Source organism: Enhydra lutris, unplaced genomic scaffold (genome assembly GCF_002288905.1).
Source record: "Enhydra lutris kenyoni isolate GAN:26980312 unplaced genomic scaffold, ASM228890v2 scaffoldscaffold3, whole genome shotgun sequence".
NCBI lineage: Eukaryota > Metazoa > Chordata > Mammalia > Carnivora > Mustelidae > Enhydra > Enhydra lutris.
Window position 1 is genome coordinate 87,381,057 of NW_019154087.1, and position 17,193 is coordinate 87,398,249.

Consider the following 17,193-nt stretch of genomic DNA (forward strand, 5'->3'; position numbering starts at 1 on the left):
GTAGCAACATGGACGGGACTGGAAGAGATTATGCTGAGTGAAATAACTCAAGCAGAGAGAGTCAGTTATTATATGGTTTCACTTATCTGTGGAGCATAAGGAATAACAGGGAGGATGTGGGAGATGGAGATGAGAAGGGAGTTGGGGGAAATTGAAGGGGGAGATAAACCATGAGAGACTATGGACTCTGAAAAAAATTTGAGGGTTTTAGAGGGGCTGGGGGGGTGGTAGGTTGGGTGAGGATGGTGGTGGGTATTATGGAGGGTACATATTGCATGAAACACTGGGTGTGGTACATAAACAATGAATTCTGGAACACTGAAAAGAAATTTAAAAAAATAAATTAAATTAAAAAATAATAATAAAAAACAGAAGTCTTTTGCTTCCTGCTTTCTCACCCGCTTGAAAAATCCAGTTTCAAATTTTAGGTTATTTATTTATTTATTTAGTTGGTTAGTTTTCCTTCTTTTTTCTTTATTTCTAAGAAACTTACTTACCCAGCCAGGTCTTCCTTGATTTAGTATCTTTTAAAATTATTTTTAATTGAGCTTTTAAATTTTAATTTCAGTATAGTTTACTTGCAGTATAGTTAACTAATGTTTTGTGTGTATAATATAGTGATAAAATTGTATACATTACTGAGTGCTTTTTTATGGCTAAATAATATTCTACTATGTTTGTATGTCTGTCTCTGTGTGTGTGTATACTACATCTTTTTTAGTTAAAATCAATTAATATATAGTGTATTATTAGTTTCAGAGGTAGAGTTTCATGATTCATCAATTTCATATACACCTAGTGCTCATTACAACAAGTGTCCTCCTTAATACCCAATGGCCAATTACCCCATTCCCCCACCCACTTCATCTAGCTACCCTTAGTTTGTTTCTTAGGGTTATGATCCCTTATAGTTTTTTCCCTCTCTGATTTTGCCTTCTTTTATTTTTCCTGTCCTTCCTCTATGTTAATTTGTTTTGTTTCTTAAATTCCACATATGATTGAAATCATATGATATTTGTCTTTCTCTGACTGGCTTATTTCACTTAGCACGATACCCTCTTGTTCCAGCCATGTCATTGAAAATGGCAAGATTTCATTCTTTTTGATGAATGAGTAATATTCTATCTCATATGTATACAACTTCTTTATCCATTTATTTGTCAACAGACATCTGAGTTCTTTCTATATTTAGTTATTGTGGACATGACTGCTACAAACTTTGGGGTACATGGCCCTTTCAAATCAGTATGTTTTTATCTTTTGGATAAACACTTGGCAGTGTAATTGCTGGGTCATAGGGTAGTTCTCTTTAATTTTTTGAGGAAACTGCTTTCTTTTTTTTTTTTAAGAATTTATTTATTTATTTATTTATTTATTTACAGAGAGAGAGAGAGAGAGAGAGAGAGAGCTAGCTCACAAGTAGGCAGAGAGGCAGGCACAGAGAGAGGGGAAACAGGCTCCCCACTGAGCAGAGACCCCGATGTGGGACTTGATCCCGGGACCCTGAGATCATTACCTGAGCTGAAGGCTTAACCCACTGACCCACCCAGGCGCCCCTAGGAAACTGTTTTCAAGAGCGACTGCACCAGTGTTTATTCCCACCAACAGTGTAAGAGGGTTTCTCTACATCCTCACCAATATCTGTTGTTTCCTGAGTTGTTAATTTTAGCCATCCTGACCAGCGTGATGTGGGATCCAACTGTAGTTTTTATTTGGATTTCTCTGATGCCCAGTGATGGTGACCATTTTTTCCTGTGTCTGTTGGCCGTTTGTATATCTTCTTCGGGGAAATGTCTGTTCATATCTTCTGCCCATTCCTTGACTGGATTTTTTGGTTTTCGGGTGTTGAATTTGATAAGTTCTTTATTAATCTTGGACACTAGCCCTTTATCTGATAAGTCATTTGTAAATGTCTTCTCCCATTCCATAGGTTGCCTTTTAGTCTTGTTGACTATTTCCTTTGTTGTGCTACAGCTTTTTAGCTTGATGTAGTCCCAATAGTTCATTTTTGCTTTTGTTACCCTTGCCTCAGGTGAGGTGTCTATCAAGAAATTTCTGTGGCCAGGGTCAAAGAGGTTGCTACTTGTGTTCTCCTCTAGGATTTTGATGGTTCCCTATCTCACATTTAGGTCATTCATCCATTTTGAGTTTATTTTTGTGTATGGTGTAAGAAAGTGGTCCAGTTTCATTGTTCTGCATGTGGCTGTCCAATTTTCCCAACACCAGTTTTTTTTTTAAATTTTTAAATTTATTTTCAACGTAACAGTATTCATTGTTTTTGCACCACACCCAGTGCTCCATGCAATCCGTGCCCTCTCCAATACCCACCACGGTTCCCCCAACCTCCCACCCCCCGCCCCTTCAAACCCCTCAGATTGTTTTTCAGAGTCCATAGTCTCTCATGGTTCACCTCCCCTTCAAATTTCTCTCAACTCCATTCTCCTCTCTAACTTCCCTTGTCCTCCATGCTATTTGTTATGCTCCACAAATAAGTGAAACCATATGATAATTGACTCTCTCTGCTTGACTTATTTCACTCAGCATAATCTCTTCCAGTCCCATCCATGTAGCTACAAAAGTTGGGTATTCATCCTTTCTGATGGAGGCATAATACTCCATAGTATATATGGGCCATATCTTCTTTCCATTTGTCCGTTGAAGGGCATCTTGGTTCTTTCCACAGTTTGCCAACTGTGGCCATTGCTGCTATGAACATTGGGGTACAGATGGCCCTTCTTTTCACCACATCTGTATCTTTGCAGTAGTGCAATTGCAGGGTCAGAGGGAAGCTCTATTTTTAATTTCTTAAGGAATCTCCACACTGTTTTCCAAAGTGGCTGCACCAACTTGCTTTCCCAGCAGCAGTATAAGAGGGTTCCCCTTTCACCACATCCTCTCCAACAATTTTTGTTTCCTGTCCTGTTGATTTTGGCCATTCTAACTGGTGTAAGGTGATATCTTCCTGTGGTTTTGATGTGAATTTCCCTGGTGGCTAGTGGTGATGAACATTTTTTCATGTGTCTGTTAGCCATTTGTATGTCTTCATTGGAGAATTGTCTGTTCTTGTCTTCTGCCCATTTTTTGACATGATTATCTGTTTTTTGGGTGTTGAGTTTGAGGAGTTCTTTATAGATCTTGGATATCAGTGCTTTGTCTTTACTGTTATTTGCGAATATCATTTCCCATTCCATGGGTTACCTCTTTATTTTGTTGACTGTTTCCTTTGCCGCACAGAAGCTATTGATCTTGATGAAGTCCCAAAAGTTTGTTTTCGCTTTTGTTTTCTTTGCCTTTGGAGACATATCTTGAAAGAATTTGCTGTGGGCAATGCCAAAGAGGTAACTGCATATGTCATCTAATATGATTCTGATGGATTCCTGCCTCTAGGATTCAGATGGATTCCTGTTGAGGTCTTTTATCCATTTTGAGTTTAGCTTTGTGTATGGTGTAAGAGAACCATTTATTGAAGAGACTGTCTTTTTCCCACTGGATATTTTTCCCTGCATTGTTGACGATTATTTGACCATAGAGCTGAGGGTCCATATCTGGGCTATCTACTCTGTTCCACTGGTCTATGTGTCTATTTTTATGCCAGTACCATGCTGTCTTGGTGATCACAGCTTTGTAGTAAAGCTTGAAATCAGGCAACGTGATTCCCCCAGTTTTGTTTTTCTTTTTCAACATTTCCTTAGCAATTCAGGATCTCTTCTGATTCCATACAAATTTTAGGACTGTTTGCTCCAGCTCTTTGAAGAATGCCAGTGGAATTTTGATCGGAATGTCATTGAAAGTATAGTTTGCTCTAGGCAGTATAGACATTTTAACAATGTTTATATTTCCGATCCATGAGCATGGAATGGTCCTCCATCTTTTTGTGTCTTCTTCAATTTCCTTCATGAGTGTTCTCTAGTTCCTTGGGTACAGACCCTTTACCTCTTTGGTTAGGTTTATTCCCAGGTATCTTATGGTTCTTGGTGCTATAGTAAATGGAATCGATTCTCTAATTTACTTTTCTGTGTTTTCATTGTTAGTGCATAAGAAACCAACTGATTTTTGTACATTGATTTTGTATCCTGCCACATTACTGAATTGCTGCATGAGTTCTAGTAATTTGGGGGTGGACGCTTTTGGGTTTTCCATATAAAGTATCATGTCATCTGTGAAGAGAGAGTTTGACTCCTTCATTGCCGATTTGAATACCTTTTATTTCTCTTTGTTGTCTGATTGCTGTTGCTAGGATTTCAAATACTGTGATGAACAATAGTGGTGAGAGTGGCATCCTTGTCGTGTTCCTGATCTCAAAGGGAAGGCTGTCAGCTTTTTCCCATTGAGGATGATATTCACTATGGTTTTTTCATAGATAGATTTGATGAAGTTGAGGAATGTTCCCTCTATCCCTATAATTTGAAACATTTTAATCAGGAACTGATGCTGGCTTTTGTCAAATGCTTTTTCTGCATCAATTGAGAGGACTGTGTGGTTCTTCTCTCTTATTGATTTGTTTCATCACATTGAATGATTTCCGAATGTTGAACCACCCTTGCATCCAATGGATAAATCCCAGTTGGTCATGGTGGATAATCTTATTAGCTAGGATCTTGTTGAGAATCTTGGCATCCATATTCTTCAGGGATATCAGTCTGAAATTCTCCTCTTTGGTGGGGTCCGTGCCTGGTTTGGGGATCAGGGTAATGCTGGCCTCATAAAAAGAGTTTGGAAGTTTTCCTTCTGTTTCAGTTTTTTGAAAAAGCTTCAGGAGAATAGGTATCATTTCTTCTTTGAAAATTTTATAGAATTCCCCAGGGAATCCATCAGGTCCTGGGCTCTTGTTTTTTGGGAGGTTTTTGAACACTGCTTCAATCTCATTAAAGGATATTTGTCTATTCTGGTTCTCAATTTCTTCCTGGTTCACTTTTGGAAGTTTATAGTTTTCCTGGAATGCATCCATTGCATCTAGGTTGCTTAACTTATTGGCATACAACTGTTGATAATAATTTCTGATGATTGTTTCTATTTCATTGTTGTTAATCGTGATCTCTCCCTTTTCATTCATAATTTTATTAATTTGAGTCCTCTCTTTTCTTTGGATTAGTGTGGCCAGTGGTTTATCGATCTTATTGATTCTTTCAAAATACCAGCTTCTAATTTTGTTGATGTGTTCTGCTGTATCCTTAGTTTCTGTCTCATTGTTCTCTGCTTGAATTTTGATTATTTCCCTTCTTGTGTGTGGGGTTGGCTTAATTTGTTGTTGATTCTCCAGTTCTTTAAGGTGTAAAGAGTGTTGGTGCATTCTCGATTTTTTACATTTTTTGAGGGAGGCTTGGATGGCTATGTATTTCCCCCTTAGGACTGCCTTTGCTGTATCCCATAGGTTTTGGACTGAAGTATCTTCATTCTCATTGGTTTCCATGAATTGTTCAAGTTCTTCTTTGATATCCTGGTTGATCCAAGCATTCTTAAGCAAGGTGGTCTTTAGCTTCCAGGTGTTTGAATTCCTTCCAAACTTTTTCTTGTGGTTGAGTTCCAGTTTCAAAGCATTGTGATCTGAGAATAAGCAGGAAATAATCTCAGTCTTTTGGTATCAGCTGAGCCCTGATTGTGAACCAGTATGTGGTCTATTCTGGAGACAGTTCCATATGCACTTGAGAATAATGAGTATTCTGCTGTTTTAGGGTGGAATATCTATGAGGTCCATCTGATCCAATGTGTCATTCAATGCTCTTGTTTCTTTATTGATTTTCTGCTTGGATGATCTGTCTATTATTGAGAGTGGCGTGTTAAGATCTCCTACTATCAATGTATTCATATCAATATGACTCTTTATCTTGATTAACAGTTTTCTTATGTAGTTGACTTCTCCCATACTGGGGGCATAAATATTTACAACTGTTAGATATTCTTACTGGATAGACCCTTTAAGAATGATGTAGTGTCCTTCTGTATCTCTGACTACAATTTTAGTTCAAAATTTAATTTATCTGATATGAGAATTGGTTCCCCAGCCTTCTTTTGAGTCCTATTGACATGTAAGATGCTTCTCCATCCCTTTACTTTCAGTCTGGTTGTACCCTTAGGTTCAAAATGGGTCTCTTGTAGACAACATAGGGATGAGTCCTGTTGTTTTATCCAATATCCAACCCTGTGCCATTTTATGGGATCATTTAGACCGTTCATGTTGAGAGTGATTATTGAGACATATGCTTTTTTTTGCCTTTGTGTTGGCTGTGAAGTCCTTGTTTCTATAGATTTTCTCTGTAAATTTCTGTTCAATGACACTTTTGGGTTCCTTTTTCTTTATAGAACCTCCCACTCCCCTTAATATTTCTTGTAGTGCTGGCTTGGTGTTCACATACTCTTTTAAACCTTGCAGGTCTTGGAAGCTCTTTATCTCTCCATCCATTTTGAATGTCAGTTTTGCTGGATAAAGTGTTCTTGGCTGTATTTCTTCTCATTCAGTGCCCTGAATACATCTTGCCAGCCCTTTCTGGCTTGCCAGTTTTCTGTGGGCAGGTCTGATGTTATTCTGATGGGACTTCCACTGTATGTAAGGAATCTCTTCCCCCTAGCTGCTTTCAAGAGCTCCCATCTAAAATTATGATTTGTTATTTTCACAATGAGGGGTCTTGAGGACTCTTTAGATTCTATGATCTTGGGGGAGACCTTTCTGCCTCCAGGACAAGAACACTGGTTCCATTTGTGAGATTGGGAAAATTTTCATGGAGAATTTGTTCAACTATATCTTCTAGTCTTCTTTCTCCTCCCCCTCAGGAATTCCAATAATTCTGATGTTGGAACATTTCATGGCATCATTCATTTCCTTAATTCTGTGTCCATGGCTTCTGAGCTGTTTGTTCCAGGCTTCCTCCTTTTTCTCTTTCAGTTTTTCCTCCGGATCACTAATTCTATCTTTGCCTCATTTGCCCTAGCTTTTTGAGAATTTAGATTAGATTGGAACTCATTGAGAGTATTTTTGACATCATCCCTGGTGGCTTTCACTTCTGCCCTAATCAATTCCATTTTGTCATCAAAGGCTTTCTCCAACCTGGTTATTGCCTGGATAATTGTTTTCCTGAATTCCCTTTCCAACATACTGTCTGTGTCCATATCCAATAGCTCCGATGGAGAGGGCCCGGTCTCTGAATTTTTCCTCTGCTGGGCATTCCTCCTCTTAGTCATTTTGGCTAGAGATGGCCGTATGGATGTGTAGGTGAATGTATCAACCATGTTGCAGGCAAGGTGTACTTTGGAACGCTTCTGAGCAATCGAGAGTCCCTACCAAAATAAAGGAAAAAGAAAAAGGGAGAGAGATAGGGAAAAAAAGAAAGAAAGAAAGAAAAGAGAAGTCCCAGCCTGAATGGACCCCTAAAGGTAAGATTTATAAAGTATACAAACAAAAACAGACAAAACAAAAACACCGACAGAAGTACATGACAATAAATAAATAAATAAATAAATAAATAAAAAGAACCCAGCCAAAATGAACCCCAGTGTAAGATTTATATACTACTGGAACAAAAACAAATACACAGAAACACTGACAGAAGAAAAACATGGGAAGGTGGTTATAAATTCTCCCTGTGGGCAAGAAAGTTTGTTTTGATTCTTTCTGGATCTATCTTGATATCTTTGTTAAAGGACTCAACTTTCTTGAGATAAAGTGAGATTAAAACTCGTTTATATATAGGGGTAGCATTGATTGGGAAAGGGGATTACCCTGAAGCTTATCTTTATATGAATATTAAAAAAAATAAAAAATTTAAAAAATAGAAAAGCAAAAGAAAAACACAGGTATATGTATCAAAAAAGTTCAGATTAAAAGGTTATTATGAAATTTGATGTAGTGAATATCTCATTTTGATGGTAAGTAGGTTAAAAAATTATATAAAAAATGAAAAGAACAAGAATAGTGGAAACGAATTAAAAATAAAAGTTGTATCTGTGAAGCAGCGGTGGTTGTCCTCTTGTTTTGTTGTTGTTTATTTTTTGTTTCTTTTCTTTTCTTTCTTTTTTTTTTTTTTTTTTTTTTGGCTGGCTTTCTGGGTGGAGGGGCCTGCCACGTGTCTTTTCAGGCAGTCTTGCTAGAGTTGAGTCCTCATACCCCCATCAAGGGACTGGGCTCTGAGGAACCCAGTTTTTCAGGCTTTTGTTTTCTGGAGGTGTTTTTGTTTGTTTGTTTTTTCTCCCCATGGTGGCTATTGGTGGTTCCTTGGAGGTTTAGAGGAAAGCAAACTGCACCCAGACCTCCGTCTCAGAGAGAAGCCTCAGTTTGTTCCCCTCTGGGTGCTCCAAAGCACATAAATTCCCCCTCTGCCACTGGCAGAGCACATCCACACTCTCAGTCTCTGGGGTCACAGGAACTCCCACTTGTACCCAAAACCATGAGAAATACTCGCCTTGGCTGTCTGGGTAAGTCCAGACCACCAGAGAGGTCCCAACCAGAGAGAGCCCACTGAGATTTTCACACTGGCCTAGGACCCAGAGATTCTGAACCCTAGAGAGTGCCTGCTAGTGCCTGCATGGATCTCTCTCAGGGGAGCATGTGGAGTGCGACTCAGACCCTGGTCTTGCCTTGCATGTGCAGAGCACAAAAGGCTGTGGTTCTAGAGAGCGCCAGCTGGTGCATCCACACCAGACTCCCTCATGGGTACCACCACCCAGATGCTCTTAGGCGAGCCAGTGGCTCAGGGACCAAGACCTGGCTTCTTCATTGCGCTCTCTGGTTCTGCACCAGCGGTGGCCATCCTGGGTCCATGGGCTTAAGCCCCTGTCCCTAACCGCCCAATTCCACCAACTTTCCCTTAAAGATCTTTTGCTCTTTTTGAGTGTTTTCAACCAGACTCCAAGTTAATGCTGGTCCCCAACCACAGGGCACTCTCGTATTGGGGTATTACTTTCCAATGAGTGACTTGTGGTGGCTCCCTCCCCCTTTTGTTTATCTTCCAATATCAGTCTGATGTTCCCACTCCACTTTACCTGTCCACTGGTGTCTTCTGTCCCCATAGAGATCCAGAAGTGTATAATTTTAATCTTATGCTGATTTCATAGGTGATCAGAGTTCTTTGGTAGGTAATCAGCTCACTTTAGGGGACTGATTGAAACAGCACCTCCTACTTCTCCGCCATCTTGTCTCCTCCCCCCCCATATCATTTCTCACAATATTCTTTCAGAATTATTTGTATTTCTGTGGTTTCCATTGTGACCTCTCCTCTTTCATTCATGATTTCATTAATTTGGGTCCATTCTCTTTTATTTTTGATAAGTCTGGCCTGGGGTTTATCGATCATTTTGACTCTTTCAAAGAATAAGCCTCAAGTTTGGTTGATCTGTTCTATTGAGGTTTTTGTTTGTTTGTTTGTTTTAATTTCTATGTCATTGATTTCCATTCTAATCTTTATTATTTCTCTTTTCCTGCCTGACTTCAGTAAAGGATTTTCTAGTGTTTTCTATAATTTTGCAAGCCCAACCAGTTTCTATGTAATCATTGTTTTAAGTTCTATTTCAGGCATCTTACTTATATCCATATTAATTAAATCTCTGACACTGAGGACTACCTATTGTTCTTCCCTTTGGAATGAATTTCTCTGTCTTGTCATTGTGTTCAGAAAAGAAAGGAAGAAAGGAAAAGAAAAGAAAAAAAAAATGAGAAAAATAACAATAACAACTACAACAACAAAAACTCCAGGAGGTATTTCTGATGTATGCTGTGTATACTCTGCTGTTGTATTTTGGCTGCACTTTTCCACTGGTCCTTCTTCTACAAAGTTCTTCCTTGGTTGTTGTGGGGAATAGAAAACATTTTTCCTTAATGAACTGACAACAACTTGACAAAATACACCTTTGTGAACAAATTAAATCAATTATTTTTTTTCTCCCTACATGAATTCTCCAGAATTCAGAAACTCTCAACAAACATTCTTATGTTTTTATGGCAATATATTCATTTGCATAAGTTCAATTAGAATCTGTTCTCTTTCTGACAAGACACAGTTGGAAATTGGTTATATTACCAAGGCTTTGTCCAGAATGTCATATTTGAGAAAGACCTGCATAGATTCAGATATGATCAGAAAGTTTTAAGGATATAAGGTTGACCTTATGGAGCCAATAAAGCTGCCTTGGAAATATTAGCCTGATACCTTGCTTACAGAGTTCCCAACATACTTACCAGGTGACTAAAGAAGGTCATTTCTTGGCAGGTATGGGAACCTCTGGATATTTTGGGGACCTTGAGAAGAGAGTATTTCACCCAAATCTATAGATATCATAAGCAAAGTCTGATAGCAAGCATTTGGCTTGGTTTCTGGCCTCCAGAGTCTATTAAATTTCAATCTAGAGATTCCTTATGAAAAGTTCCAGCAAACTAGTTTTATTTTTTTCCATCCCAAGTTTTTATTCAATTCTAGTTACTTAACATAAAAAGTAACATTAGTTTCAAGTGTAGAATTTAGTGATTCATCACTTACATACAACACTTAGTGTTCATCACAAGTGCATTCCTTAATACCCATCACCTATTTAACCCATCCCCTTGCCCGCCTCCCCTCCAGCAACACTCAGTTTGTTCTCTGCAGTTGAGAGTCTGTTTTTTGGTTTTACTCTCTTCCCCCCCACACTATGTTCATTTTTTTTTTTTCTAGAATTCTAAATATAAGTGAGATCATATGGTATTTGTCTTTCCATGACTGGCTTATTTCTAGTAGCATTATACTCTCTAGATCCATCCATGTTGTTGGGAATGGCAAAATTTCATTTTTTATTGCCAAATAATATTCCTATGTGTGTGTGTGTGTGTGTGTGTGTGTGTGTGCATGCGCGCACGCGCATGTACCCCACTTTTTTTTTTTTCCGTTCATCAGCCAATGGACACATTTGGACTATTTCTATAATTGGGCTATTACAGATAACGCTGCTATAAACATTGGAGTTCATGTATCTCTTTGAATTCATATTTTTATATCCTTTGGTTAAATACCTAGTAGTGTGATTGCTGGATCATAGGGTAGTCCTATTTTTAACTTTTTTTTTTTTTAAGATTTTATTTATTTATCAGAGAGAGAGAAGGAGAGAGAGCGAGCACAGGCAGACAGAATGGCAGGCAGAGGCAGAGGGAGAAGCAGGCTCCCTGCCAAGCAAGGAGCCCGATGTGGGACTCGATCCCAGGATGCTGGGATCATGACCTGAGCCGAAGGCAGCTGCTTAACCAACTGAGCCATCCAGGCGTCCCTTTTTTTTTTTTTTTTTTTTTTAAAGATTTTACTCATCCATTTGACAGAGAGATCACAAGCAGGCAGAGAGGCAGGCAGAGAGAGAGGAGGAAGCAGGCTCCCCTAGAGAGCAGAGAGCCCGACGTGGAGCTCGATCCCAGGACTCTGAGATCATGACCTGAGCTGAAGGCAGCAGCTTAACCCACTGAGCCACCCAGGTGCCCCTATTTTTAACTTTTTGAGGGACCTCTATACTATTTTCCAGAGTGGCTGCACCAGTTTGTATTCCCACCAACAATGTAAAAGGGTTCCCCTTTCTCCACATCCTTGCTGATGTTTGTTGTTTCCTGAGTTGTTAATTTTTACCATTCTAATCAATGTGAGGTAGTATCTCATTGTTTTTGATTTGTATTTCGTTGTTGATGAGTACATGTTGAGCATCTTTTCAGGTGTCTGTAGGCCATCTGGATGTCTTCTTTGAAAAAATGTTTATTCATGTCTTCTGCACATTTTTTAACTGGATTGTTTGTTTTTTTGGGTGTTGCACTTGATAAATTCTTTATGGATTTTGGATAGTAACCCTTTATCAGATATGTCATTTATATTTTCTCCCATTTCCAAGGTTGCCATTTATTTTGTTAGTTTTTCCCTTCACTGTGTAGAAGCTTTTTTAAAAATTTTAATACATCCTGAATTTTTTATATAATGTTCAATGATTTATTAGTTGCATATAACACCAAGTGGTCATCACATCACATGCCTTCTTTACTCTCCATGACCCCAGTTACATCATTCCCCCAATCCACCTCCTTTTCCACAACACTCAGTTTGTTTCCCAGAAGCTTTTTATCTTGAGAAATTCCCAGTAGTTTATTTTTGTTTTGTTTTTTTTTCCTCCTCAGCAAACAAGTTTTAAGAGTGTATATGGCAGTTCTCTATTCTTGCTACACTTAAGTAAATAATCAAACCAGATCTTTTTGAGACTAGACTTATTTTGCAAACACATTAGTGTCGATTAGACTATCTTTGGTAAAAATGAGGGTGGTTATAGAGAGAAAATATGTTTCAATAACACATCTTTGTAGTTATTAGATTTTAATACTATTTATTATAAACTTGACTAGATCCTGGTTTCTTCTAGTTTCCTCCAGTGCCTAGTTAACATTTTGATATTTCTCCCAATTTTCTGACTTGGAATCATTTGGGAACTAAAACTGCCTTTTTTTTTTTTTTTTCTGAAGACCTGCAAACTAAATATCAATAACTTGATGTAAAGAAATCACCATAATAACTGTTTTATAGACATTCTTTATGCTTGTTGCTTTATGGGCTACTGACAAGATCACCAGAGACATTTGAATTACAAACTGGGAACATCTGTCAGATTGCCTCTATCTGCCCTCACTCTATGTGAAGATGCTTAAAGTCTGACATCTAGAAATCTTCTCAACTGGCTATCCTTAGAACTCAGATACTGGCTTAATATTTGATCCAATTGACTATTGTTTTTCCTTTATTTCCATAGAAACATTTTTTATTTAATACCTGATTACTTGAAACATAGGCCTAGCTTTGAGAATATACCTGCATCACTGTTTTCTGATATGAGTTTAACTAAACTGACCTATTGTCAGAACAAAGCAACTGGATCAATGAGATGAAACAACCTTCCAGCTCAACTTTTAATATGTGATACTCCCATGGAAGTTTCAGATGGGGGAATTGAAGGAGATCAGGAGAGCTACCACCTCCCCAACTGTGAATGTGCCACTTTGGCATGTGGATTACTTTGAGCTGAAGTCACCTGAGACCCTGTTGGCTCAAAAGAAACTTCTGTCCCTCCCTTAACCACACAGAATAATCTAAATTGGAGGTCTTTCCAAACCATGAATGACTTAACTGTGGGAAACAAACTGGGGGTTGCTGAAGGGAAGGTGGGTGAGGGGATGCAGTAACTGGGTGATGGTAATTATTAAATTATTAAATTTGATTTTTTCCTGTTAATCTGTCTCATGTCAACTTGATGAGGAGATGGGTATTTCTCCTTCCCAACAACCTGTAGAGTCTCAATTGCCTTCAGCTTAAAATAATTTTCCTGTAAAGTGGCCCATCTTTGGGCCCTTGGGCACTGTAGAACTATAAGATAATATATTTATATTGTTTTAAGTCATTGCATTTGTGATAATTTGTTACAATAGCAATATAAAACTAATATACATACAATAGTTGATGAAGACAGAGAATGTTGAGTAAATGAGTAAGAGGTTAGGATTAGGAAGGATTCATTTTATAGAGATCCACCAGGAGGAGCCCTGACCACACTGGAAACCTAGCTCCTCTCCTTGGAATCTTCCAGCTTTTTCAATTTTATGGAGTTTTCTTTAGGCACAGAAAAGCATTACTCCACAAAAATGTTCAAGGGAAAAATTGTGAAGTGTTTGTTTTGATCATTTTTCTATCTCCTTTCAATTCAGAATGCACAGGCATCCAGAGGCTGATTATATACACTCCCACTTTTAGGACTAGGATCAGTTCTCTGATGATTCTTACCTGCCCCGGGGTTCCTGAGGCAGCTCTTCAGTACTAAATTGCCAACTGCTTTTCCGTGAAATAAAACTTAACTAGTCCTATCACTTAAATACAGGTGGTGATCTGATAAGCTAAGTTATGCTACCCTGTCCATTTCTTCAGCTTCCCATTTTTTCTATCTTCCTGTCTCTTTTTCCCTCCTTCCTGAAAGCCCTTTAAAGAAGAATTTAAATATATTAATTCATTCATTTAGTCATGTATTTTCATGATTATCATTAATATCATTTATTTGGCTCCTATATCAGTTACTGTACTAGAAAAAACAAAGTTAGACAAAACCTGGTTCTTACCTGTCCAACAACTCATTAAAGAAGGCCTTGTGGCTGGGGCTTTATTCACATAAATGAAAGTGTTGCAGATGCACAAAGGGCACCTCAGTTCAACAATTTTGGGGTGAAGGACTTGGAGAAGAGGAGAGGGACTTGGCTAGAGGAGGCGATATTTGGGTTGAACCTTGAAAGATAAATAAGAGTGTGCTTCTCACAAAAAGGAGGTGAGCAACACAGATGGGGAGGCATAGCTTTTCAGGTCTTTCTGAGGGCCTGAAGAGCTATGCCAATGGTGGGAGTGGTTGCAGGCCATCCAGTAAAGGACTCTGTAAAAAGGCTTAAAGGCAATCCATGGAATTCAGACATTAAGTTATAGTGAATCAGGATTATTTAAGGCTTTCATTCATGTCCTGATATGGCTGTGTTTGCACTGTTGACAGCCATGTAAAGGTTCCACTGAGGTGAGGATATATTATAAGCAGGAATTTCCATTGGATGTCTCTTTATTAAAGTGAATAAAGGGAAGAACTCAAAAAGGGCAGTAGCTGAGATAACATAGGACAAAGGATAAGTAAAAGAAAGTAGAATTTATAGGACTTTGTGTGGGTGAATGTGGAGACTAAAGAATAGAAGGAGGTGTCAAAAAATATGGGCTCCTGACTCCAGTTTCTGGCATGATTTCTATGGTGACGCCTTTGGCCAAGAGCTTGAATAAAGGCGAAGAAGCAGCAAAGGGATAAACTTTAAATTAGTGCCCGTGAGACACACAGGAAAAGAACAGGGAGAAATAGAGCGGCATCAACAAATCTGTAAAAAAAAGAGTTTGCCTAAAGATGAGGAAAAAAGACAAGGTAACAAGGTGGTGATCAGTAACACTGAATGCCAAGTAAAGGCCAGGAAGGAAGGAGGCTGGAAAGATACCATTATAGGTGACAACTAAGTCTCCTAGGAGGGCTTGGGTTAGTGGATATAGGAACTGGACGTAGGAGGATAAAAGATACAGCAGCACTGTGATACTACTTTTCCAGATTGGAACACCAAAGAGGAGGCTGTAAATATAGGGACAGGTAGAGGTGTAGAAAGTTTTTGCTTGTTTGTTTGTTTGTTTGTTTAGAATGGAGAGAGTTGAATCTTCATGGGAGCTGAGGGGAAGAAGCCAACAAATAGGAAGAGAGTGAATGAGATTAATACAAGGTAAACGACCAAAGAACCGATTATGATATGATTACCATTAGTCACTGCTGGCAAGTTGTTCATTCATTTTTTTTTAAGATTTTATTTATTTATTTATTTGTCAGAGAGAGAGAGAGGGAGAGAGGGAGAACACAAGCAGGCAGAGCAGCAGGCAGAGGCAGAGAGAGAAGCAGGCTCCCCACTGAGCAAGGAACCTGATGTGGGACTCAATCCCAGGACCCTGGGATCATGACCTGAGCCAAAGGTAGCAGCTTAACCAACTGAGCCACCCAGGCATCCCTGCTAGCAAGTTGTTGAAGGAAAGTTTTCAACCATAGCACCACTGAAATCCTACCAAGTTGGCTATGGTCTCCTTCTTGCCTGAATGGGCAGCCCTGACTCTTGCATGTCCCAGGGGAAGAGATTTTATGAAGGTTTTGATTTCTGAGAAAGATTTGAGAGAGAGGTGAAGCCAGACAGTCTTGGGTCACCATCCCTGTCTACAGTAATACTAGGCAAGCCAGATCACCTCTGTGCCTCAGTTTTCTCCTGTGGGAAAATGAAATTAAACTCTGTTTTTTCAGGGGCTGTGGTGAGGCTTAGGAGCATTGCACCTGAAATGTTGCCCTCAGATGCGGTGAGTACATTGTAAGTTTCTTATTTTCATACTTATTCTTAATAAGGGGTTCCTGACAATAAGATTTCTTCCTTCTCAAGTGATGTTGGCAGACCTGATGGTGTTTGCTTATTTCTGTGTTTATCTGTACCTTCAGATATTTCCTACATACATCAATGTCTGGGCTCTTCCTAGCCAGGAAATGGAACTTCTAGTTACAGCAGTGTGCTTGATATTTACTAGAGAGCTAGGCAGGTTGACCACTCAAAAACCCAGCTATGAACAGTCTCATCTGGTAAGCTTAGGGAGGGAGTGGATGAACGAGCTACAAGAAAAACAGCATGATTACCATTAGAAAAATACTGGTCCTGCGGTCTTTCTTAGAAAGCCCTCCCTGATGAGTCAGTACATTGGCCTGTATTGAACGCCCACAGGAGCTAACCGGGAGATTCTCCTGGCACAGGTCCTACAGACAATTTCTCTACTTGTACACAGTTCCTGGTGCCTAGTAGTATTTAGCTAGTCCAAACTTGTCTGCTAGTTTTAGGAATCTTGTTTTTCCCTTTCCTATAAGGATAAATCTCCAAAACTTCTCCTCCTAACCAGTTAAACTTAATCTAGGGAATTACAGATAGAGGTAAGGGTAAAAGGAAATTTGAACCTAAAGGGCACTAGCAGTGAGAGGGGATGACAGGGAGAAGAGAGTGGCAGCTGACAGGGCTCTCAGGACCTCGTGAGTCATCTCTGATCCCCTCATAGCACCTGACCAGTGCTTTGGATACAGAAGTTACTCAAAACATGTTGATGAGGGAGTGAATACATTAGGGCATGAATGAATGAATTTAAATTTGACTAGTTTACTCAAGAGACAAAGACCAACATGGAATAGCAATTAAAATGGGCTTGGAAAGAGATACACTGATAGATCATAGTACTGGGGACAGATCGGGTTGAATATATGGGCTAGCATGTATGTTTCAGTTAGGCACTAACTGATGGGCACTAACTGATTTAGTGCCTAAATCCCATCAGCCTTTGAATTTGGTGTGTTCAGTCTCACAGAGTTACAAATGTCTGTGTCACTTGCATTTCTTACCCACTGATATGATACAGAAAAAGTGGGATTTAGAATATTGAGAAAATCTTTCCTAAAGAGACTTCTCAGGGCTTATCTCTGGTTTGGAGAGTCCCTGTAGGGAATTATTCTAGCAAAACTACCCATCATACTTTCTTACTTGGGACATGTAAATGAGGCTTGTCAAATTGGGATTGAGAACAAGAGCATCCTGGTGATGTTCTCTGGGAATCTGTAGATTGGCTGATGCAAAGTTTGAATAGAGCA